The sequence below is a fragment of the Trachemys scripta genome, chromosome 2 (assembly GCF_013100865.1).
Source record: "Trachemys scripta elegans isolate TJP31775 chromosome 2, CAS_Tse_1.0, whole genome shotgun sequence".
Lineage (NCBI taxonomy): Eukaryota > Metazoa > Chordata > Testudines > Emydidae > Trachemys > Trachemys scripta.
In genome coordinates, this window is record NC_048299.1 from 268,386,618 (window position 1) to 268,410,779 (window position 24,162).

Sequence of the window (24,162 nt, forward strand, 5' to 3'; positions counted from 1 at the left end):
TCCAACGTTGTTTTCAGACTGCATCTGGTAGGGAGGGCCATAAATGTCTTTCCTCTGTGTCCCGAAAGTTTCTCTCTAGACCTCAGTAACTTCATCTTCCTTGACAAGAACATCTGTGTCTATGGGTCATGAAGAAGAGGCTTTCCCAAAGAAGCTCATTCCAGTCCATGGAACATTTTAAAGATCATGACCAGCACCTTAGACTGGATCGGGAAGTCTACTGGTGGCCAATGAAGAGCACAAATGCAATAGTAGCTTCTCACTGGATCCAGAATTTCAGGGTAGCCTTGATCATCTACTCCAGATAAAGGGTTAAAATAGTCCAGTTCTGAGGTGATGAATGTGTTGATGTCCTTGGATGCAATTGCCTGGCAAGTCAGATGTGGTAGACACATTTTGCTACCTGTATCTCTCTCAATAGCAATTATTAATGTCATAGTACCCTGTCACAGTGTATGCACACCCCATCCCCCTTTGGGGCAGGGCAGGGTGGTGATATCACTGCAGTTAGTCTCCCTGGCAGCCCTTGGGGTGGCCGCAGTATGGCCCAGAAGCCGGGGTTACAGCCTAATGGCTAGAATCAATATGGTGGCCCTAGGACACAGGGCAGCACAGCCTAATGGCTAGAGTCAATACAAAGGGGAAAGGTGGGGGTCGCCACCGGGGGTGTGTGTGTGTGACAGCCTGTGTAGGGGGGCCCAGGCCCATCACAGAGCCTGCCCCAACTCCACCGGGCCCCGACCCCTGGCCCTAACAGTGACAGAGCAGTCCATCACTGGGTCAGCAGGGAATCCCACCAAAACACGCTGACCTCACTCGGGTGGGAGGTACCACTAGCTCACCCTCCCTGGATCACTTCCTACTGTAGCTCCAGAAGCTGCTGTCCATGGGGCGTCAGAGTCTCCGAGCTCCTCAATGCAGATGGTCCTCCAGGGCTCCTTGGGCTCCAGGCCTCCAATCCGGCTGGTAGGGTCTCTGACTCTTGCAGACAAGAGCTGTGGTAACGCTTCAGCTGAAGGTCCTTCTCCTCCGGCAGTCAGCCCAGAGTGTGCTGGGCTGCTCCCGCCCCAACTGAGGCAGCAGTTGGCGCATGCCCAGCATGGCCTAAGGGGAAAGACTTTAGCTGCCCATAGTGTGAGATTAACCCTTTCTTCTCCAGTGCGGGATACGCACACCCTGTCACATACCCCCTTATGATACGTTAACTTTGCAATTGGAGAACTAGTTCCTAACACACACTAGTTGTCTCTTCCGAGGAGCATCACCTCCACATTTCCTAGGTTAAGACTGAGTCAGCTGTTTTTCCTTCAGGTGCTCATCTCTTGCTGGCACAACAAATTCTATGTGACTGTTTACTGCAAAGCTGGTGAGAAAATGGGTCAGGGTCGTGTGGGCGAAGAGGTCGAGGTTTTGTTTTTGTTTTGGGGGATTGTGCAAAATTTCAAAAGAAACAAAACCGTGTGGTTTTTTTTTAATTATTTGCAGAATTTTTCTGTTTTTTTTTTTTAAATGAAAACCAACCCCCTCATTTTGTCAGTTTCTGGAAACCAAAGAATCTCCGTAAACAGCGGGGGGGGGAGGAAGGGGTTTGAAACAATGTCAAAGGAAAATGTCAAACAAAATGAATGTTTTTCCAAAATAATTTTTCACATGCTGGGAGTGGGGTGGAAATGATGTTTGTTTGGGGGTTTTTTTTGTTTTTTTTTATCAATGCTAGTTTACTGTATGTGGAAGAGATATAAAGCATAGTGGTTTCATTTGCATCTGTGCCGTTTCCCAGAAGTTTCATGAATATGTTGGGCTAAAATGAGGGCACCTGTAAGCTCCTTAATGTGAGCCACTCAAAAGGGCAGTAGTTTACAATGAGCATGGCCTTCTCAGCAGATATCTGTTGCTCTTCCCTTAAGCAACAAATCCCTAGATGAAGAACAGCTGGCTGAAGCCCAGCTAAGATGAAGGAAGGGGAAAAAACTTCAGTGGAGTTACACCAGGAAGACTGTGACTCTATTTCTCTATATTGCCTCAGCATCCTTGGTTCATAATGTCATCAGTGATGAGACATTGACCCAGATCCTCAAAGGTAGTTAGGCACCTAACTCCCATTGAAATCAGTCCCCAACCTTTGTTTAATTAAATTAGGGCTTAGTCCTTGTGCATAGCTCTGCTGAAGTCAATCGGACTATGCCCATGTAAGTAGGGCTTCGCTCATTTGTAACATCCATGTCTCTAGAGTCGCACATGGAAACGTCACTGTTTTCCTTTCTGCGATCTTGCTTTACTGTTGAACATTGTGTGACCTGAGTGTAATGTAGTATTCAATGTGAGGGAGCACGTTACTGGAGACAGTCCTGACAAAATAGAGCATAGCGTTGCAAGCAAACCTAGTTCTTGACTTTTCAAAATTACTTGGATGTAGCTTCACCTGGACATACCACTTTCCATGTCAATCCAAGTGATGTATGTGATCTGCCTGTGTATAAAATCCAAACTCCACATCCCAAAGAATTAAAAATAGGGCCTGCACTTCTCAGCCCCAGGGACATGCCCCTTTCCTGTCTGTGGGACCTGAGCCCCAAGCAGAGGCTTCTGTTGGACTGGAGAAAGTGGGACTGGGATTAATGCCATACAAGTGGGACTTCCTTCTCACACATCATCCAGATGTGCCTGATCTATGTGTATTAGCTGGCCCATTATTATTAAACTTAAGTAGTTTAACAGCTGCTCTGAAGTCCAAATGTGATCATTCCAAGAACTAGCAAGTAGAGATTCCTCATCTGTTGTACTATGGAGCAAACTGGGAGAAAAAGGTCCTTACCCCTTAAAGCATGATGTTCTGTGTAATATTTGATAGTCCTACAGCATCTGTATCAAAAAACACTTCACTGTTTACATGCAGAACCTCTGAATGCTATGAGTTTGGTGCAGGGATCATAGGGTGAGGGGTTTTGGCCTATGCTATGCAGGAGGTCAGACTAGATGATCATAATGGTCCCTTTGGGGCTTAAAATCTATGAATTGCAGCATCCTCTGGGGTGGAGGGCAGCAAATATCTGTCTCACAGCATATTGTACAATAGTGATGGGAGGAAGAAAAATCTTAGCCAAAGACCCTGGACCAAAGACTTACTCTTGGTAAGTGGTATGTCCAACAGTGCAGTCAGACCTTCAGTGCAGACTGGGACAGGACTTTGTTTTAAGGACTAATCTTACAAACCCAAACACACTGAAGTGCATGATATTCAGTTTCCTCCATAATATATTCTTCAGCTTTCCAAAGTACTTCTTGCTGATTTCAAACTTGTAGTACCTGTCCACCTTAAGTACTTATGTGGTCCCATTACCACAGTATCTGAGCACCGTACAAATCTTAATGTATTTAAATTCACATCACCCTTGTGAGGTTAAAATGGGGATAAACCTTTTCATAGCTGGGGAATTGAGGCACAAAGCACACTGTCTCTTGTCCAAGGAGCAGGGAATTGACCCTGAGCCTCAGGAAGCCCTAGGCCTCAGGAAGCCCTAGGCTCACGCCCTAACCAATAGACCAGGGGTAGTCGATAGGGAGACCACAGGCCCCATCTAGACTTCCAGATGCTTTTGAACATACCGTAGAACCTCACAGTTACAGACACCTCAGGAATGGAGGTCGTTTGTGACTCTGAAATGTTTGTAACTCTGAACAAGATATTATGGGATGTTCCTCAGGGCGGATTGCTCCGAGCGGGGACTCTCAGCTGTGCCTGCAAATGTCAGCGTCTTCACCTCCTACCTGTCAGTGGCTGCCCAGCGATGGTGTGTGTGACAGGCAGCTGGTTCTAGCCTCCTGGCTGCAAGAGTGATGAGTGAGGCACCCTGGGACACCACGGTGTCAGTGGGCATCCAGTGCAGGCTGTGGCCCTTTAAAACTGAGCTGCTCTTCCAGAGCGGAGCGTGCAGGCAGGAGCTTGGGCTCCAGCTCCAGCTGCAAACACTCCAGGCCAGGTTCCAGCAGGAACTCGGGAAGTTTCTTTCGGGGGCTGGGACTGACCATGCAAGCTTGTCCCCCTCCCAGCCAGGGGGGGAAGGGGGAGAAAGCGGCACAGACCCAGTGCTACTTCTGCGCTGCCTGCTCTGGGGCTCACAACTGTGCCTGTGAAATTCAGCACCTTCACCTCCTACCTGTAAGTGGCTGTGTTCCTCCCCCTCCCCGTCCCTCCCACCCCCCACCCCCCGGCAATCTGGGGGTGGGAACAGGCAGCACAGGTGTGTTTACCTTTAAGATGCAATACAGGCACAGTACAATATTTGCTGGTGTGGGTTTTTTGTTTTTGTTTTTGTTTTTTTTTGTCTCCACTGCTGCCTGATTGCTTACTTCCAGTTCCACATGGTGTCTGGTTGACTGGTCAGTCTGTAACACTGGTGTTTGTATTTTTGAGGTTCTACTGTACTGTGACATCTTTTTATTTACTTATTATTATTATTTACTATTGTTGTATTTTCTCTGGAGTCTCGACCTTGGCTATACCTGGACCAAGAAATGTGGACCTTGACAAAAAATAATTGATTACCCCTGCATTAGACAGTGCCTCAATGTTTAGATAGCCTGCGACAATCCTACCAGAGGTTTAGACAACTAAGCCAATTCTCTTGGGCAGACAGCATTGTAAATCCATATGCATAAAAGAAAGGTAGCTATCCTTCCCCTTTGGGAAAAGCTGAAGAGGAGTTGTGGTTTATGTAGTTCCAAAGCAAAAGAATATTAGGTTACAATTGTTTGCCTTTTGTTACATGGCATTTATTCATTATTCACAGAATGGGCTATAGTTAATATTTATAACTCTGATAGAAGCAATTGAGACAAGAACCAAAACTTTAATTGGCTTCCCTGATGGGTTTGAATTCTCTTGATCTCCCCATTTCAGCAGTGCTAGCATTGTCCCCCAGCTCTCCAAAGCTATACAACATTGTCACATGAAGAGAAGGAAAAATTTAAGCAACTTTAATTTTGCTTAATAAAAGAAAAGTGGGTTACTATTCATAATAAGGTTGTGTCCAGTGCACATCTTGGAGAGTTAATTATCTGGTTGGGGTTATTGGCCTGAGACAAATGCTTAGTAACATCTCCCATCCCTGATTGTTAGTGGCTAATTAGAACTCGGAGACTAGTGCTCCATTACATCCCAAAGAGAACATCAAAGCCTGGGGACCATGTTTAATAAACTTTGGCGGAAGTTTATATGTTTGTTCCTATCTGTCACTATACTGAAGTCTAATAGGACTTAGCTAACTCCTCCCCACTATGTCCAAGTATTTATCTTAACTCAGCCTTTTATTCCATTAGCAAGGACACAAGTTTCCTGTTGATTACAGTTTTTTCTTCTGTGTTGTAGATATTACTATGGGGTTCTGCACTGTCAGTTGTTTGAGTCCAACATAAGTCATGTCATCAGGGGAGCGATGGTGCACTTCAGGCTTCTGAGATGTTCTGAAAAAAATGATTAAACACCGAGTACTTAGATTCTGGAACTTATCCAGGTGCCATGTCGTCTCCTATTCCAAGCAAAGCTTTCAAGCCTACTCCAGAATGGCACGTTTTCATACATGGGCAGTTAATACATCCTAGCACTTGACATTTATTGATTAAAGCTCCTGAGAAAATTGGTCAGTTGCTGTCTAGTGTTGGTGGGTTATTAACATAATAAGTTGGAAGGACGTGAAGGTCGCAATTTGAGGGTTTTGTGTTCTACCAGCTACAGCAAGGGGCTAAAAATAGGGCTGGTCACAAATTTTTCCCTTGAAATTGTTTTTTTGACAGCAAATTGGGTTTTCAGCAAAAGGATGGGGCTCTTTGGGGGGACTTAGTCCAAAACTTAGATCCTGAAAGCCCTGCTCGGCTACCGCCTAATCCTATAGCCACATAAACTAAACTAAATACATTTGTTAGTCTCTAAGGTGCCACAAGGACTCCTCGTTGTTTTTGCTGATACAGACTAACACAGCTACCCCTCTGAAACCTAAACTCCCTAAGTGCCAACATTTCCCCTGGTAAAGTCCCCTAATCATCTACATTTTTGCCAGTGGGCGTGCCTCAGTCCTGACACTAAATAGCTCAGCATCTAATTCACACCTAAACCTCAACAGGATTCATTTCCTCACCTATCTCACCTGCAGGGCCCAATGTGGTAGCTCTGAGCATGTCTATCATATTGGATCCCACACAAAACAAAGGATATGGTGGTTGTTATGCCTGTCCTGCCTTTCTAGCATACACCCCTCTTGTGTGGGACTCAGGTTCAAATCCCCCCACTGCCAGCTGTGGAGCAAGGACTTGAACTCAGGTCTTCTACCTCTCCCATGAGTGCCCTAACCACTTTCTCACTTAACCCTAATCAGTTTCTCACTTGCTGGTAACACTCATCTTAAGTCCCACTAGTGAATCCATCCCAAAGTGTTTGCTTTCCATGGAAAACTTAAACTTTTTGAGGGGGAGGGGGCTTTCCTTGGGGGGGGGGGGTTGACAGAAAATATTTTCCTTCAAGGGAAATAGTTTTGTTTATTTTTTTCCACTGAAATTTTCCATGGATGGGTGTAGGGGGGACATTTTCTGGCCAGTGCTACGACTCAGGAGCACAGAGTACAATTCGAAACTGTGCCACGGATTCACTCTGCGATGTTGGCAAGCTGCTTATCTTTGCAATTCCCCCCTCTGCAAATGGGGCTAATACTCACCCACCTTAAAAATAATAATGGCTACTTGCTTTTGAGGTGTGAGATATGGAAAATGTTACATAAATGCAAATTACGATTGTAAAATTGCGGGCTGTAAGTATAACAGATCAAACTCTTGCCTTGCCTATATTATTAACAACGAAATTCTTGGAGTTAGTTCTAAACGTGACTGCAATCTGAAAATCTGAAAAGCAGGAATCAGGAGTGCTTAGCTCAGCAATTTTAGGGCCTGTTCCTGTGAAGCCCAAGAGAGTTGAGGGTGGTCCCTACCTCCATTTTCAGGGTTAAGGCCTTTAATGGTATCCAAAGAATGCAGCAGTAAACTGGGGTTGACGTGTGAAATGTAAGACCCCGGATGAGTTAAGATCCAGAAAACAGCACTGATTTTTATTCTACCATTCCGGAGTGGCCACGGGTAAATGCAGGCAGCAGGGTGCACACACATCCATAGAAAGTCTGCAGAGTTTATTTTGAATATGCTCCTGTTTTTGTTTTTTGTTTTAAATTTTGTTTTGCACGTCCCTTTAAAAATCACCCAAGGCTACTGTGGGATTGAATATTCATTTTGCCACTCCTACATCTTTTCCTTTCTATTGGAAGACACCCTCCCACCCCCTCTATTTTTCTATAGGTGAACCTCCAAATTCAGGGCATGAGCATGCCAAGACCCTGTGCTGTGGGAGGACAGGCAGCTGGCCAGAGAGAAGGTGGAAGAAGTGGGGGGTTTTGTGTCTCTGTGTAGAGCTTGAGCACAATAGCTTTCAGAGAAAAGGCCTAGCATCACATCAGGTAGCCAGAGATGCTTTCTTTTTGAAAATTCAATAAAAAATTCAATCTGACCCTGCAGAACTATGGGAAACAGCCCACGAGTCCAGCTCTAGCCAAACATTTCTATTCATCTCCCCACTTCTAGGGGCACCCTGTGTAACGACACTCCTGGAGGGGTCCCTTGCACAGACTGAATCTGGAACTGCTGTGTTAGCAGAGAGTCCGATCAGCAATGTCCTCACAGACAGGAATACAGGAAAGAGAAGAGTGCCATCTCTCTCTCTAATCTACCTACACTTCTAAAGCTCCCGTCATATCACCATAGCGGTTAGGTGCTGAGAGAGCTTAAAACCTCTCCATCTCTTGCCTTGGACTAAGTTACCCTGGCACATGAATATGTTTATTCTAAGCAAGCTGAACAACTGCTGCCAAAGACTCTCCCTTCCTCCTCTTGTCATAATTGGCAGAGACTCTGAAGTTTCTTAGGCCCCACTGGACTAAACATCATTTGTTTAATATCTTTATTAATGATCTGGAGGGTGGTGTGGACTGCACTCTCAGCAAGTTTGCAGATGACACTAAACTAGGAGGCGTGGTAGATACACTAGAGGGTAGGGATTGGATACAGAGGGACCTAGACAAATTAGAGGATTGGGCAGAAAAAAACCTGATGAGGTTCAACAAGGACAAGTGCAGAGTCTTGCACTTAGGACGGAAGAATCCCATGCACTGCTACAGACTAGGGACCGAATGGCTAGGTAGCAGTTCTGCTGAAAAGGACCTAGGGGTCACAGTGGACGAGAAGCTGGATATGAGTCAACAGTGTGCTCTTGTTGCCAAGAAGGCTAACGGCATTTTGGGCTGTATAAGTAGGGGCATTGCCAGCAGATCGAGGAACGTGATCGTTCCCCTTTATTCGACATTGGTGAGGCCTCATCTGGAATACTGTGTCCAGTTTTGGGCCCCACACTACAAGAAGGATGTGGAAAAATTGGAAAGAGTCCAGCGGAGGGCAACAAAAATGATTAGGGGTCTGGAGCACATGACTTATGAGGAGAGGCTGAGGGAACTGGGATTGTTTAGTCTCCAGAAGAGAAGAATGAGGGGGGATTTGATAGCAGCCTTCAACTACCTGAAGGGGGGTTCCAAAGAGGATGGAGCTCGGCTGTTCTCAGTGGTGGCAGATGACAGAACAAGGAGCAATGGTCTCAAGTTGCAGTGGGGGAGGTCCAGGTTGGATATCAGGAAAAACTATTTCACTAGGAGGGTGGTGAAACACTGGAATGCGTTACCTAGGGAGGTGGTAGAGTCTCCTTCCTTGGAGGTTTTTAAGGCCCGGCTTGACAAAGCCCTGGCTGGGATGATTTAGCTGGGAATTGGTCCTGCTTTGAGCAGGGGGTTGGACTAGATGACCTCTTGAGGTCCCTTCCAACTCTGATATTCTATGATTCTATGATTCTATGATCACTGTCATCCGGTAGCTTCGCTTTAGGATTTTAACTGTGGATTTGGTCCTTATCATAGCAGCTTGTTAATCTTTATCATGTTCCGCCAGCACAAATGGCACATGTGTATCATGTAACCACCAACAGGCTATTGTGGAAGAGCTGAATAAAATGGTATTTTGTAGCTTGCCAGTTTTCTGGCAGTTTTTCACTGTTTGTCCTCTTCTGTCTTTGTTCTGAAAGCTCGGGAGTTAAAAGGCAGTTCTTCTAAGTGTGTGTATACGCAGAAACAGTACACATTAGAAATCAGTTCAATTTCTAAGGAGTAAACTTGGAGGGATCAACAGCTGCTGCTGTATCCCACTCTTTCACCTCTCCCTAAGCCACTGAGGGTATGTCTACACTGCAAGTAAACCCCATGGCTGGCCTATGTCAGCTGACATACTCAGCTATAAAACTGCAGTGTAGACATTCGGGCTCAGGCTGGCGCCCGAACTCTGGGACCCTCCCTCATACGGAGTCCCAGTGTTGCCCTGGATTTGAGGAGTGTGTATACCCCAGAATGTGATCAAGCTAATTGCAACCATATTATGTGCACTCAGCCACTATGAAATAGCACACCACATAGGTAAGGGTTAAACTGGAGACAGGCTTTCAGAAGCAAGGTTAAAACTACTGGCAGTTTTGCTAATCAGACTGAGAGGAGGGGAGAAGAAAAGTAAATAACTGAGAATGAAGGAAGATATGGGGATGGACGGCCTTGAGTCTAGACGCCTCTGATATTCAAAGTTTATTGAAAGTTAGGAAAAGTGATGATCCAGTAGAGGTCATTATGACTATGTGTTTTGTAGAAGTTAGTTATAAAAAGGTTAGATAATATAGCGTACTTGGGAGCAGTCCTCTGGAGCTATCCTGGGAGAGACGTTTTTTCCTGATGTCTTTACTCCCTGGCAGAGGCATTTGGCCAGTGCTGACCCATCGTTGATTACTTACTAGCATCTCAGAACATAGGTAAATATCTGGGATGTTTGAAACCTATTGCTTATGCCTGTGTGTACTTAAATCTAACTGCAGTGTTAGACAAGAGCACGCTCACTTGCATTTAATCCTTGATCAGACAGCATTGCTGTGTTCCCATTGATTTATTCCTGACGCTGCCTAGAGTGAAATAGTTAAGTTGCCCCTGCTGGGGGTTTTGAAAACCCCGGGTAACACCAGAGTGCAGGCTCCAGCTCAAGACCAAATGTCTACACCACAATTTTCGAGCCCCACAACCCAAGTCCTGGGTGCCCAAGTCAGCTGAAACGGGCCAGCTGCTAGTGTTTCATTGCAGTGTAGACACACCCTGTGTTGCTTTTTATCATTACACTTTGTTTATGATTCTTAGTGAATCTATTCACCTGAGTTCATAGCCAAACTAATTTGGAACTAAGTCCAGTTTTCCTTTGTCTGCTCATTTTGTAATTCTGTTTTTGATTTAAAAGAAAAAAACACAATAAGCTTTGTCTGGCAAGGTTCATTCTTCATGAATTCTTTCTTCCTATTGCTCATGACTTTGTTATCTACATCACAAGGATAAGGGACTGACACAGCATCAGCTAGAGCCATTCATAGTGTTGGATGAGCTTTCCCTACACATCTCTGCCAATCCATGTAAATGCTGATTTGCAATGCTCCTGCTGTTCCAGTCCTTGCCTGGGAGACTGATGGATTAGAAACTGTCAGTCACATTTTACTGTGCCAGATTGCACAATGGGTTGGAGAGCTGACGAATTGTCTGCTAGGATCTGGAATGACACCACCATTTTTTTTCAGCTCTCCTGGCTGTCCCTCGTTTCAGACTCACGTCTACCCCAACCCCCCATCTCACTTGTACGTTATTGATATTAGACATCCTGAATCATGAAACTAAGGTCAGAGGAAACATTGATCTGAAAAACAATTCAGTATCATCCTAATCTTCCAGTGCTGTTATCGCTTTTCCTTCTCTCCTTTTTGTTTTGAGTCTTTGTCCTGCAGCATTTCTCATGTGGATCACAGCTGGAGGGTTCTTTTTCAAGCCAAATTCATTCACTGGCCGTGATTCATTGTGCCGCTTCTTTACCCCATTTGACTTTCATGTTATTTTCTGGTCACAAAACTGAAATAGCGAGAGTTGGAGTTTCACATAAGCCATTTTGCAATGAAACCAGAACCTCAGACAAAACACTGTCAAACTGTACATTATCACACTGTGAATGTACATACTCGGGACTACATTCCCTTACCGCCAAGCATCTAGGGTGTGGAGAGAGAGCAGAGATGTATCACCCAAGTAGAATACCCTGAGGTCATTTGCCTGTGCAAAGCAGATGCATTCAAAATTATTCTTGGAGTACTAGAGAGTTTGAGAGTAGGAAAAAACCCAGCATCCCCTCCCCAACCCATGTTAACTCTATGGGCAGCTGCTGCCCACAATAATCTTGCTTTTGATCACCTGTTACTGTGAAAATGTGGACTGTGTTTAAAATATTAATCTGGTTGATGGACAAATACTTTAATGAGTTTTTTAATCCTTGCCTAACTGTGTTTTTGGAGCGGTCAGCTGAAAAGTCAGAACTTCCCATTAAAATTCCCTGTCCAGCTGTATTGTTTGTACTTCAGAAAATCTGTTTTCCCCACTTCCATTCAGGTGCCCAAGAATAACTGAATGAAAGACATGCTATTTTTAAAGCACCAAGCTGTAATATTTCCACCGTCACAATTATATTTCAAGGATATATTTTTGGACAGCATCCTACAGTTAAAATCTTGCAGTCGAAGGTGTATATTTGCACAGAGGAAAAACATTTAATTTCCAGGAAACATTTTCTGGAACTTTTCTCGGAGTCTTAAATTGTTTGGGATTTATTTCTTCTTTTTGTTTTCTCAGTTGCTTAGGGCCTGATTCTGCAACTCTTATTCAAACTTGTCCAGATCCTCAGTTGGTGGAAACTGGTCTTGGTCCACTGAAGTCAATGAAGCTACACTGAATTTATACAAGCTAAAGACCTAGCCCAGTGAGCAGTGCCTTTGATCTCAAGAAGCAATTCACTCCCTGCACCCCCACACAAGACAGTTCTGTGGGGACTCCTTACAGGTGAGCAATTGGTAGGTATTGTGGGCAGGATGGAAGAGGACTAGGACAGGAGGCAGGGTTGATTGACCTACTACATGGACCCCCCACACAGGGAGCATGAGTGTCTGTGGCACCTGAAGCTGAAGAGGCAGCCGTGGAGAAGTTCTACACCCACTCTATGGCCTTGGGGGTGACTCTTTCCACCCTACTGATTTCCACACCCTTTCTCAGTTCAGAAACCTTTTACTCAGGCAGTGTGCTGGTGTTATGGCAAAAGTGACCTGTAATTCAGAAGTTACACCCGTGTAATCTCCTGCTGATGATGCACAAGCCAGCACAGAATCCAACTCCTTCTCCCACGCTGTGTTAGCTCTGCAGGATGGACAGATGTAAGAATTTATTTTTGACATTAAAGCAAGCAACTGTGACCCTGCAAACACACATGGAGCAGACCAAAGTCACAGCTTTTACTGAGTTTCCTTAATTCTGTGACATATTGCTTTATGGCAGTGGTTCCCAAACTTGTTCCACCGCTTGTGCAGGGAAAGCCCCTGGCGGGCCAGGCCGGTTTGTTTACCAGCCCCGGCCGCAGGTTCGGCCGATCGCGACTCCCAGTGGCCTTGGTTCACTGCTCCAGGTCAATGGGAGCTGCTGGAAGTGGCAGCCAGTACGTTCCTCAGCCCGCGCCGCTTCCACTGCTCTACGGTTTTTTGCATGCATGTAAAAAAATTCTCTCTCTCAAAGGCTCCATTCCTGTTTGGCATGCAATGTTCCTCAAATTTATTCAGTATTTTACTTAACTTCATGTTTTCACCTTCTTCAAACTTAAAGTTGTTATAAATATCCGATGCTTCCTCCCCAACAACATGCAAAAAGATTGAGGATTTCACTTTATCATTTTTCTCCTCTGCCCCATGACTGTTAAATACAATTCAAATCTCTGTCTGAATTTTTTCCAGTTTTCTGCAACATTGTCTGATAATTGCAGACAGGATGGATTTTGCTACACATCCATTTTGGGGCTTTTTTTCTCTTCTTAACCTAGTCAAGTTACTACTGTTCTCACCAAATACATACAAAAGCCTTGGTGCCTGCTGCACCATATGCTTCTCTGGAGCCTCCCCTTATCTCTGCTTTCAGTTGCAAACCAGGATTTAACTTCAAAATGACTGCAGTTTCCTTCTCATTCAGCACTTCTGACATCATGTAACCATCCTGGGGTTCATGAAATAACAAATCAGTAAACGAGAAAGAAATAAAACTTTAATAAAACAAACTCTAGAGAGCCTCTCTGGTGAACTGCTGCACACAGCCATGTGGTGTTCCCAACCCCTCCACCGTCCACCCCTCCTTCAGGGCACAGCTCCAATTCCTATGTTCATAATAAAGTCCTTTATGAGGGAGCGTCTCTAAATTATAATCTCTACAAACACATCTCTGCAATAACATTGCTGTTTTTTAAACTGAACATTATAAAGAAGAAATGTTTATGCTGAAATTAAAAAAAAAAACTCCCCAGAAGTTCTTTCAAAGACACTTTCACAAGCCTCTCTGGGGAGCAAAAATTAGCTTAGCTTGTCTCCATTCTCAGTCTGTCAACAAATCCTTCAAATTTTAATTGTGCCATCTGTGCTTTTGAGTATTTCCAATTGAATTTAACTGTTCCAGAGATTCAATCCTGCTATTTAATTCAATGAAGGAAAATACTGGGCAGGAAGCACATTTAGGACAGGTGAAGGCAAACATAAAAATGTTTCCAAAATATAAACATCTGGTGAGAGAGAATTCCCTTTAAAGTATTCCAAAAGTGCCATGCACTAACGGGTCACTTTGATTTTCTACTCTTAGAAAAATGATGTTGATGGGATTCAAATTCAATCTGGGTAAGATCAGAGTGATACAAGGAAGCATCTAGAGGATCGACCCTGGACCACAACTGCTCTTTGCCTTGGGCATGTGTGCGAGACACAATTGCCATATGGCTTACAGTCTGAGTATACTGCAGCTGTTGCTGCTTTCTTACACTCGGGTGACAGAAGTGCCTTTTGCATAGTAGACACTGTCTTTGCTACAGTAATCCCAGCCTTTGTAACCTCAAGGCTAGACGATTGCTAAATGCTACACAGGGTTCCTGCTGAGAAGAGCTAGTAGAATACAGCAGTTTGCCTCTTGAGTAGGGTGAGCTTCTCTTAGTATGTAACACCAGCATCCTGTGCACAACACTAGATGGTCTGTCTGCTCCAGGGGGCAGCTGTAAAGTTGTTAATGGCCTGAGGCACAATTATTTGAAGGATCACCATTCCCCTTATGTCCTGTCACCATGACAGTGATCTGCCGGTTTGCCCTTGCTGTTGGTTTCTAGGATTGATCCATTGTCAGTGGAGAGTACATATGTGAGGAGTTAGCACAGATTTAGAGCACTGGGAAAAATCACCCTATTTTCACAGACCTTTAATTCACCTTGGACCATTCACATCCAGCAGTAATTGTTTGCTACAGTACTTGTTTTTCAGAGTCCTATATTTGGTAAATGCTTTATTTTCTTTTTGAGTGCAAAGTCCCCAGGTTGCTCAGTGAAGGGCATCTCGTTTGTATATGTATATGTAGGGCTAGCTAGTGACTTCCAGCACAGCCGTGAATAAGGGGTGGGATGGAATTTGTACCACCTCAGCAGGTTTTGTGAGTCATAACTACTTCCCTAATTCCCCCCTGGCTCCAGGAGAGAAACAATCTCCTGCTGACCTATTTCAACAGTGAATTATTACCTCCTCTGCAGGACAGAGCCAAGTCTTCCTCTATTCCTCATCCCTCTCTGCTCACTCCCTGCCCACCTGCTTCAGGAAATGGGTAAGAGGAGTGTAGCCACACTTACTCTGATGTGCCCAGACTCAAGAGCCAGTTAGCCCTTACAGGAATGTAAAGTGGGTTCTGATTTCTCCTTACTCCACTGTGTGAGTGTGTAGTCCAAGTCCCAATCTAGCCTGTAATTTCTAGTCTATCTATTTTGTATTGGTTCTCTCCATGTGGGAAATTTGATAGGAGTGGAGGAGGAAGGAGGCAGGAGCCTGGGGAGGTTAGACAGACCAGAGGGAGAGAGAGACAGGCTGGGGGCACGGGGCAGAAGGATTTATAACCACTAGAGAACACTCCCTTTTAGAGCCAGGAATTGAATCCAGAAGTTCCAACTCCATACATTTGTCTGCTGCCAGCAAATAGCTGTGAAACCCACTAGCAAAGTTTGTGTCTCATTCCCCCCATCCAGTGGTTGGACTATGTAGAGGACAGCAGCCTATATTGCCACTAGTAGCTCAAGTGGTAAAGTTCTGAGCTACCCATCTAAAGGTCTGAACCCTGCTGATAACTCAAGTTTGGAATCAATATGATTCCACAGTGACTGAAATTCTGTTGTGTTTTTTTCAGATAGTTTAAAAATAAACAGGAAATTACAGTAAAAAAATCTACATTAAACGAATGGTTAGATTGCAAAGTCAAGCACTCAAAAGTTGGAAGATGACAGAATTAAGTTTGTGTATGAAGAGTCCTAGATTCCAATGACAGAAGGATCCATTTTGATCGTTTAGTCTGACCCCCTTGTATAACACAGATCACAGAACTTCCCCAAAATAATTTCTAGAACATATATTTTAGAAAAACATCTGACCGTGATTTAAACATGGTCAGTGCTAGAGAATCCATCATGACCCTTAGTAAATTGTTCCAGTGATTAATTACCCTCATTGTCAAAAATTTATGCCTTATTTCTAGTATGAGTTTGTCTAACTTCAGCTTCCAGCCGTTGGATCAAGTTATACCTTTCTCTGTTAGCTTGAAGAGCCCATTATTAAATATTTGTTCCCCATGTAAAAAGAAGAACAGGAGTACTTGTGGCACCTTAGAGACTAACAAATTTATTAGAGCATAAGCTTTCGTGGACTACAGCCCACTTCTTCGGATACATCCGAAGAAGTGGGCTGTAGTCCACGAAAGCTTATGCTCTAATAAATTTGTTAGTCTCTAAGGTGCCACAAGTACTCCTGTTCTTCTTTTTACATGGGGNTTTATTAGAGCATAAGCTTTCGTGGACTACAGCCCACTTCTTCGGATACATCCGAAGAAGTGGGCTGTAGTCCACGAAAGCTTATGCTCTAATAAATTTGTTAGTCTCTAAGGTGCCACAAGTACTCCTGTTCTTCTTTTTGCAGATACAGACTAACACGGCTGCTACTCTGTTCCCCATGTAGGTATTTATAGACTGTAATCAAGTCACCCCTTTGACTTTCTCTTTGTTAAGCTAAATAGATTGAGCTCTTTGAGTCTGTTAAGTATCAGAGGAGTAGCCATGTTAGTCGTGATCTGTAAAAAGCAACAAAGAGTCCTGTGGCACCTTATAGACTAACCGATGTATTGGAGCATACGCTTTCGTGGGTGAATACCCACTTCATCAGACGCATGTAATGGAAATTTCCAGAGGCAGGTATAAATATGCAGGCAAGAATCAGTCTAGAGATAACGAGGTTAGTTCAATCAGGGAGGATGAGTCCCTCTTCTAGCAGTTGAGGTGTGAACACCAAGGGAGGAGAAATTGCTTTTGTAGTTGGCTAGTCATTCACAGTCTTTGTTTAATCCTGAGCTGATGATGTCAAATTTGCAAATGAACTGAAGCTCAGCAGTTTCTCTTCGAAGTCTGGTCCTGAAGTTTTTTTGCTGTAAGATGGCTACCTTTAAATCTGCTATTGTGTGTCCAGGGAGGTTGAAGTGTTCTCCTACAGATTTTTGTATATTGCCATTCCTAATATCTGACTCGTGTCCATTTATCCTTTTATGTAGGGACTGTCCAGTTTGGCCAATGTACATAGCAGAGGGGCATTGCTGGCATATGATGGCATATATAACATTGGTGGACGTGCAGGTGAATGAGCCGGTGATGTTGTAGCTGATCTGGTTAGGTCCTGTGATGGTGTTGCTGGTGTAGATATGTGGGCAGAGTTGGCATCGAGGTTTGTTGCATGGATTGGTTCCTGAGTTAGAGTTACTATGGTGCAGTGTGCAGTTGCTGGTGAGAATATGCTTAAGGTTGGTGGGTTGTCTGTGGGTGAGGACTGGCCTGCCTCCCAAGGTCTGTGAAAGAGAGGGATCATTGTCCAGGATGGGTTGTAGATCACAGATGATGCATTGGAGAGGTTTAAGCTGAGCACCGTAGGTGACGGCCCATGGAGTTCTGTTGGTTTCTTTCTTGGGCTTGTCTTGCAGCAGGAGGCTTCTGGGTACACATCTGGCTCTGTTGATTTGTTTCCGTATTTCTTCATGCGGGTATCATAGTTTTGAGAATGCTTGGTGAAGATCTTGTAGGTGTTGGTCTCTGTCTGAGGGGTTGGAGCAAATGCAGTTGTACCTCAGCGCTTGGCTGTAGACAATGGATTGTGTGGTGTGTCCGGGATGGAAGCTGGAGGCATGAAGGTAGGCATAGCGGTCAGTGGGTTTTTGCTATAGAGCCATGTTAACGTGACCATCACTTATTTGTATCGTAGTGTCTAGGAAGTGGACCTCCCGTGTAGATTGGTCCAGGCTGAGGTTGATGGTGGGGTGGAAGCTGTTGAAATCATGGTGGAATTCTTCCAGAGTCTCCTTCCCATGGGTCCAGATGATGAAGATGTCATCAATGTAGCATAGGTAGAGAAGGGGCGTGAGTGGACGAGAGCTGAGGAAGCATTGTTCCAGGTCAGCCATAAAAATGTTGGCATATTGTGGGGCCATGCGGGTGCCCATGGCGGTGCCACTGGTCTAGAGGTATATACTGTCACCAAATTTGAAATAATTGTGGGTGAGGATAAAGTCACAGAGCTCAGCAACCAGTTGTGCTGTGTCATCATCAGGGATACTGTTCCTGACAGCTTGTATTCCATCTGTGTGTGGGATGTTTGTGTAGAGAGCCTCCACATCCATGGTGGCTAGGATGGTGTTTTCTGGAAGATCACCAATGCATTGTAGTTTTCTCAGGAAATCAGTGGTGTCACGGAGATAGCTGGAAGTGCTGGTGGCGTAGGGTCTCAGTAGAGAGTCCACATATCCGGATAGTCCTTCAGTGAGAGTGCCAATTCCAGAGATGATGCGTCTGATGAAGTGGGTATTCACCCACGAAAGCTTATGCTCCAATACCAGCTCCTCGCTGCCATGGGCGGAGGGGAAACCCCACATCTCTGAGCCACCACGATGGTGGGGGAAACCACGGAGCCACAGCAGCAAAAGTCACAGACAGGTCACGGCTTCCGTGAATCTTTGTTTATTGCCCGCGACCCGTCCGTTACTTTTACTAAAAATAACCACGATACAATCTTAGCCTTACAAATGGTCTCGTAAAAAAAGATATAAAGTGAGTCTGACAACCTCTATTTTCCATAAGCTCATGTTGCTTTCCATTAATTACATTACCTTCCTTTAATTTTTTATTAATTGAGTTCCATATCAGCTGCTGCATTATCCTGCCTGGGATCAATGTAAGACTGACAGCCTATAATTAATCGGGTCATCCCATTTACCCTTCTTAAAGATTCAGACACCATTAGCTTTGTCTTTAGGGAGTTTTCTTTAATAGATTGCTCAGGTAACCTACCATTTTGCCTGTAACTCAGTGGTCCAATGATGCTTAGAAATTTGGGGATTGTTTTTTTGATGTAGCCAACTATTGGCAGGATGCTGCTATTGAGTCACAGAAGATAGAGATGGAAAAGTCCTTTTTGGTCAACTATTCCTTCTCATTGCCAATGCAGGATTATTCTCCATTATTGCACATTTGTTAGTGGTTCATACAGTCTAGTTTTAAATGTGCCAAACAATGGGCTTTCACAAGTTCTCCTAGGAGACTTTTATTCTGGCTAATAAACCTATTAAATTAAATTTAAAACCGAGGCTGTTACATTTTGAATAATTATGTTTTTAATGATAATGTGCCCAAAGGCTTAAGCAATAGATATATGGTGTTTTTACAAATCTGTTTTTGAAATATGCCTTTAAAAGGAACCAGAAATCATTGGATATGGGCATTTGGCAATCTCTGACCATCAGCTGGGCCAGGCATGTGCAGTTCGTACCTGGCCTGATGGCATATTTAAGGAGAAAAGAGGTCCTGAGCATTAGTTTTGTACTGATCACACAAATGCTTCACTCTTATGGAAACCTTCCTCAAATCACTCACTACACAAAAGGCCAGGTTCCTCCAGGATACAAACAACTTCCTCCGGAAACTCTGCAACATTAACAATCTCCCTCAGAACATCATCCTTGCCACCATGGATGTCACCTTCCTATACACCAGTATCCCTCATAATGACGGCATAGCTGCCTGTTTCAAATATTTACCAGATAATGGACAACCCTAAGATATCCACCCCAAACACATCACCAAACTCATTCACTTCATCCTCACCCATAACAATTTGACATGCAACAAGAAATACTTTGTGCATACCATGGGTAGTAAGATGGCTCCCACGTATGCCAACCTCTTCATGGGCCTCCTTGAAAAAGAATTTCTGGACAAATGCACCATGAAACCAATGATATACTTGAGATACATCAATGCACAACAATCTGTAATCCCTCCAAATGCAGCCCTCCACCCCCTTTCCTCTCTGTGACTGGAGATGGGTTAACTGGCCACTTCACCTTGAATGGTCCCTTGAAATATGTATTCAATACTTATGCTAAACAACCGGTTCCACCTTGTTTTTAGCTGTGTCACTCTAAGTACTTTTCCCAGACGTGAAGAAAAGCTACAGCTCCAAAGCTTGTCCTTCTCACCAGCAGAAGTTGGTCCAGAAGATATTACTTCACCACTGGTCTCTATAATATCCTGGGCCCAACATGGCTACAACAACGCTCCATAAAATAATTGATTAATCAGCTGGTGCTTAATCTGTTAACAAGGTGATTCAGCTTGTTAGCTGAGAGCAGTTAAAAGAGACAGGAAGACGTGGGGAAGGCTGGAAGGACAGGCCAGAGAAGCCCAGGATCTCAGGGCTTGTCTTTACTACAGAGCTAAATCAGCACTGCTGCAATTGATGCAGCAGCATCGATTTAGCGGGTCTAGTGAAGACATGCTCAATTGATGGGAGAGCGCTCTCCCATCGATTTCTGTACTCCACCTCAACGAGAGGAGGAACCAATGTCATCGGAGAGCATCTCCCATTGACATAGTGTAGTGTGGACCCCGCGATAAGTAGATCTAAGGTATGTTGATTTGAGTTACGCTGCTAGCGTAACTCAAATTGCGTGGCTTAGATCAACTGCCAGCGGTAGTGTAGACCTGCCCCCAGGGAGTTGAGATCTCTCCCAACTCTTACCTGATGTCTAACACTGTGGGGACCAAGCAACTTTATAGCACCCTGTAAATGGTGTTGAACTTACCCTGGGAGTGTGTGAGGACTGTTTGCAACGAAGACTCCAGGCTCGGATAACTCTGCCTTGTGACAGGCTGTTAAAATAATGATCAAAAGAAAAGTCACAATAGGGGGGATATTACTTAGTATGCAGAATACTGAAAGGGTGTAAATAGTTTAATCAACAAATCGTATGAATATTAAAATGCAGACACTCATTTAAAAAGCAATTACCGGTGAATAAAGTTGGTGATCTTCAGGGCATGATGCAAAGCATTTTAGTTTAATCAGGCTTTTAATTGGTTTATTAGTTAGTTCCACCAAACCGTAGATGGGGAGCTCTATCTAAATAGTGGGGTTGAGATTTAAATGTCACCCACTGGAAAGGCTGAAGCATTGTGCTGTCTGTGTGTTAACTGTAAGGAATTTACATGGTTATGACACTGTGCACTTAGCTATTTATTTGTATTACTGTAGCATTTAGGAACCCTAGTCATAGATCAGGAATCCACTGTGCTAGGTGCAGTGCAATTTCTAAATAGCAGGAAAAATTACCTAGTAGTGAATTATGCTAGACTGTAGAAGCCCATGATTCATTTGAGGTTTGCCCATCACTATTTGAAATACCAAAAGCAATACTAAAATGCTAGCTACATATTGAATGCAGTATATCAAGCGCATAATGAATTAAATAGATCGAGTGCAAAGGAGAATGGTACATGAAATATGAAAGGAACTGCCTTTGGTATGAACAGACACCATGGACTCATAAGGGAATTTATATACCTGTCTATTTCAAACAAACATGCATATAAACATCACAGAGCCTTGCACTGGTTTTTACTGCATGATATATCAACGTTAGGAACAATTTTGTTCTAAACAATGTGGCAGGGATTTTATTAAATCATTGAAATGGAAGCCTTGGAGCAGCACAAGTTTGAAGCCAACACTTTCAAAACTAGGGACTGGATTCACCACAGGACTTAAGCAGCTAACTGCCACCTTAAGCACCTATGTCCCAGAACTAGGCCCCACTGGGATTCACAAAACCCCCACTTAGCATCCCCCCAACCTTCTAGATGCCTAAAATCATTTGGTACCTACATTTTTGCAGTAAAAGTTCCCTAGGCGCCTGTTTCTGCCTCTGGGCATGTGCACTGCTGCCCCACACCAGGCGTCCTGATGCCTAAGCGCCAGATCACTTCACATACCAAGAAAAGATAGATGTTCCTCCACCTAACTCTCCTGTAGGGCCCAATCCACTAAGTGTTCATACCTTGCCTACCAGAGTGGGGCCCCTGTAGATAAGCTTCCACAAAACAGTGGTGGGGAAGAAAGATCTCCCTCAACTTTTAGACCAGTGCCTATAGTGCTCACCTGAGTTGTGGGAAACCCCCAGTTCAAGTCCCCCCGCCACCTGAGAGGAAGAAGAGGTTTGCACAAGGATCTGCAACCTTGCAGGTGAGTGCTCTAACCACTGGACTGTAGGGTATTCTGATGTGGGGCTGCCTCAGTCTCTCCCATTGAAGCTGTTTCATTGTCGATAAATAATTTTTAAAAGGCACTTGTAATGCTTCTTGGGGCATGCAGGGCAGAGAGTCTTTTTGTTATCACCTGCCTGCAGGCTGAGGGAGTCTTGCCTGTACTATCGGGATGTTAGCTTCCTACCACATCAGCCTGTCAGCCACTCAAGCACTTTGCTCTGGGCTAAACCATCCCTCTCTTTGCCTAGCAAGTTGACAACAGATGCACCCCAGCCCCCAAGTCCCTTCGAAGTGTCCCCCTGTGGTATCAAGTCCCCGATTACTGGGTACCAACAAACTTCATATCCTCTGTTCCAAAGGAACAGTGTATCACTGTTTACCAGTTTTACCTTAGCCCACCGCTCCTGTATTACACACAACACTTGAGTTCAATTATAAAGCCAAAGGAAATTTATTTAAGAAAGAATAAAGATTCAAAATAAAAATGGATGTGAGATGGAAACAAATGGTTACCAATCAAACAAAAACGTAACACAATTTCTAGAGATTAAATTTAGGGGACTGCCTTGTTAGTTATCTTGTTAGCCATAGATCACTTGTGCATGGTAATGGGATTGGGAAATAATTTCCCAAATGAAAAAGGCACATAATTAGTAAGGTAATAATGGGAGTTTTAATTACCTGGGCCTACACTGAGTTATGTTCATGGAAGGTAATGATATTACTATTGTGTTTTGCAAATCCATTGTGGGATTGAATCTTACTGTTCTGTTATTAATGAGCCAGAATGGGGAATGATGAAGGGGAGAAATTGGCTTTCCAGTTTTGAGAGCCGTCCATTAAAGAGAAGAAAAAGTTGGCGCATGGAAGGCTGACCTGAAAAAGTCAGAGAGGCTTATTAAAAATTGGTTTGGAAAATAACGGGGTGTTGGTGGAAGAGTTGACTCATGGATGGTATGCCTCTCATGGCTGGGGGTGACATAATTGTTCTTTCTTCCCCTAGCGCCGCCTGTCAACAGTCACTCGGATGTGAAGGATTTTGCGCTGCTCTATTTTCTTTCTTAAGCATAGCACTGGAAAACATTGCTCTGCCACCATTAACTGAAAAGAGGGGGAAACCAAAATAAAATTAATTAAACTGGTAAGAAATGAGGTGGCAACAGTAGATCTTAACATTAAGATGCATAACTTAACAATTAATTACATATTAAAGAAATAAGGTGATGGTAAATTTGGTAATTTTAATTAAATTACATTAAATTTTAATTAATGTAATTTTAATTAAATTTAATTCTTGTAATTTTAAGTGTGCATACAATGTTGGCACATAGCCAAGGACAGTGAATTGGCAGTTTAAGCAGGTTAGCCAATGGCTGGTGTGTTGCTGGGCAGGGTGTGGATTGAGGTCAGGTAAAGGTCACTCCAAAACTGTAGGGAGAGGTCAGTCAGGCATGCTCAGTCCAAAACTAGGTAGGGTTACCATCCCATAATAGTCAACATCCCATAATATTAAGACTTGTTGTGTAACAGCTTTGGTTGACAGATTTAGCCGTTATCATTGGCCAATAAGTATGAACCAATCGGAGAGGGTCTGAAGGTGATTGGTGGATAGGTATGCTAATGCTAGGATTGAAAAATAAACCAATCGTATAAGTCCAAAAACTGTATTTAAGGCAGAGAGGAGTCAGGCAAAAGTTAGTCAAGTTAGGAGTAGGAGAAGAAGGAGAACCAGCAAAAGATCAGAAGAAACCTAAAAGAACAAAGGAATCAAAAGCAGCAACAGACAACTGCAAGGTGACAGTAGCAGCAGTGATGTTGCTGGGACAGAGCAAAAGGACCGTGACAGAACAGAGGGAGAGAAGCCTACAGAGAGTAAGCATGCCAGCCATAGTATAGGATATAGAATAGAAATAGAGTTCATAAATATGTGGGATAATAAAAATGATTATCTGTGCTGTGTATATTTATGTTACTATGTATAAAGTTTAGGGTTTATTAAGATGCTGTCAGTGTCCTGCATATGACTGATCACCATATGCAGAATATAATCACTTATGCCATTCCAGCTGTATGACATTATGGTCTTAGATACTTTAACATGTATACCTCTGCTAAGGGATTTATGTTTATGTTTTAATTTAGGTTTAGATTAATTGTATTAGGAAAGGTTGGTTATGCTAAATAAAGAAAACACTTTGTTTTGGAAAAATACTGCCTGGGTATCAATCCTTCGAGCAGAGGGCTGTATCCATGTCCTCCCAGGGGTGAACAGATCTAGTCTCT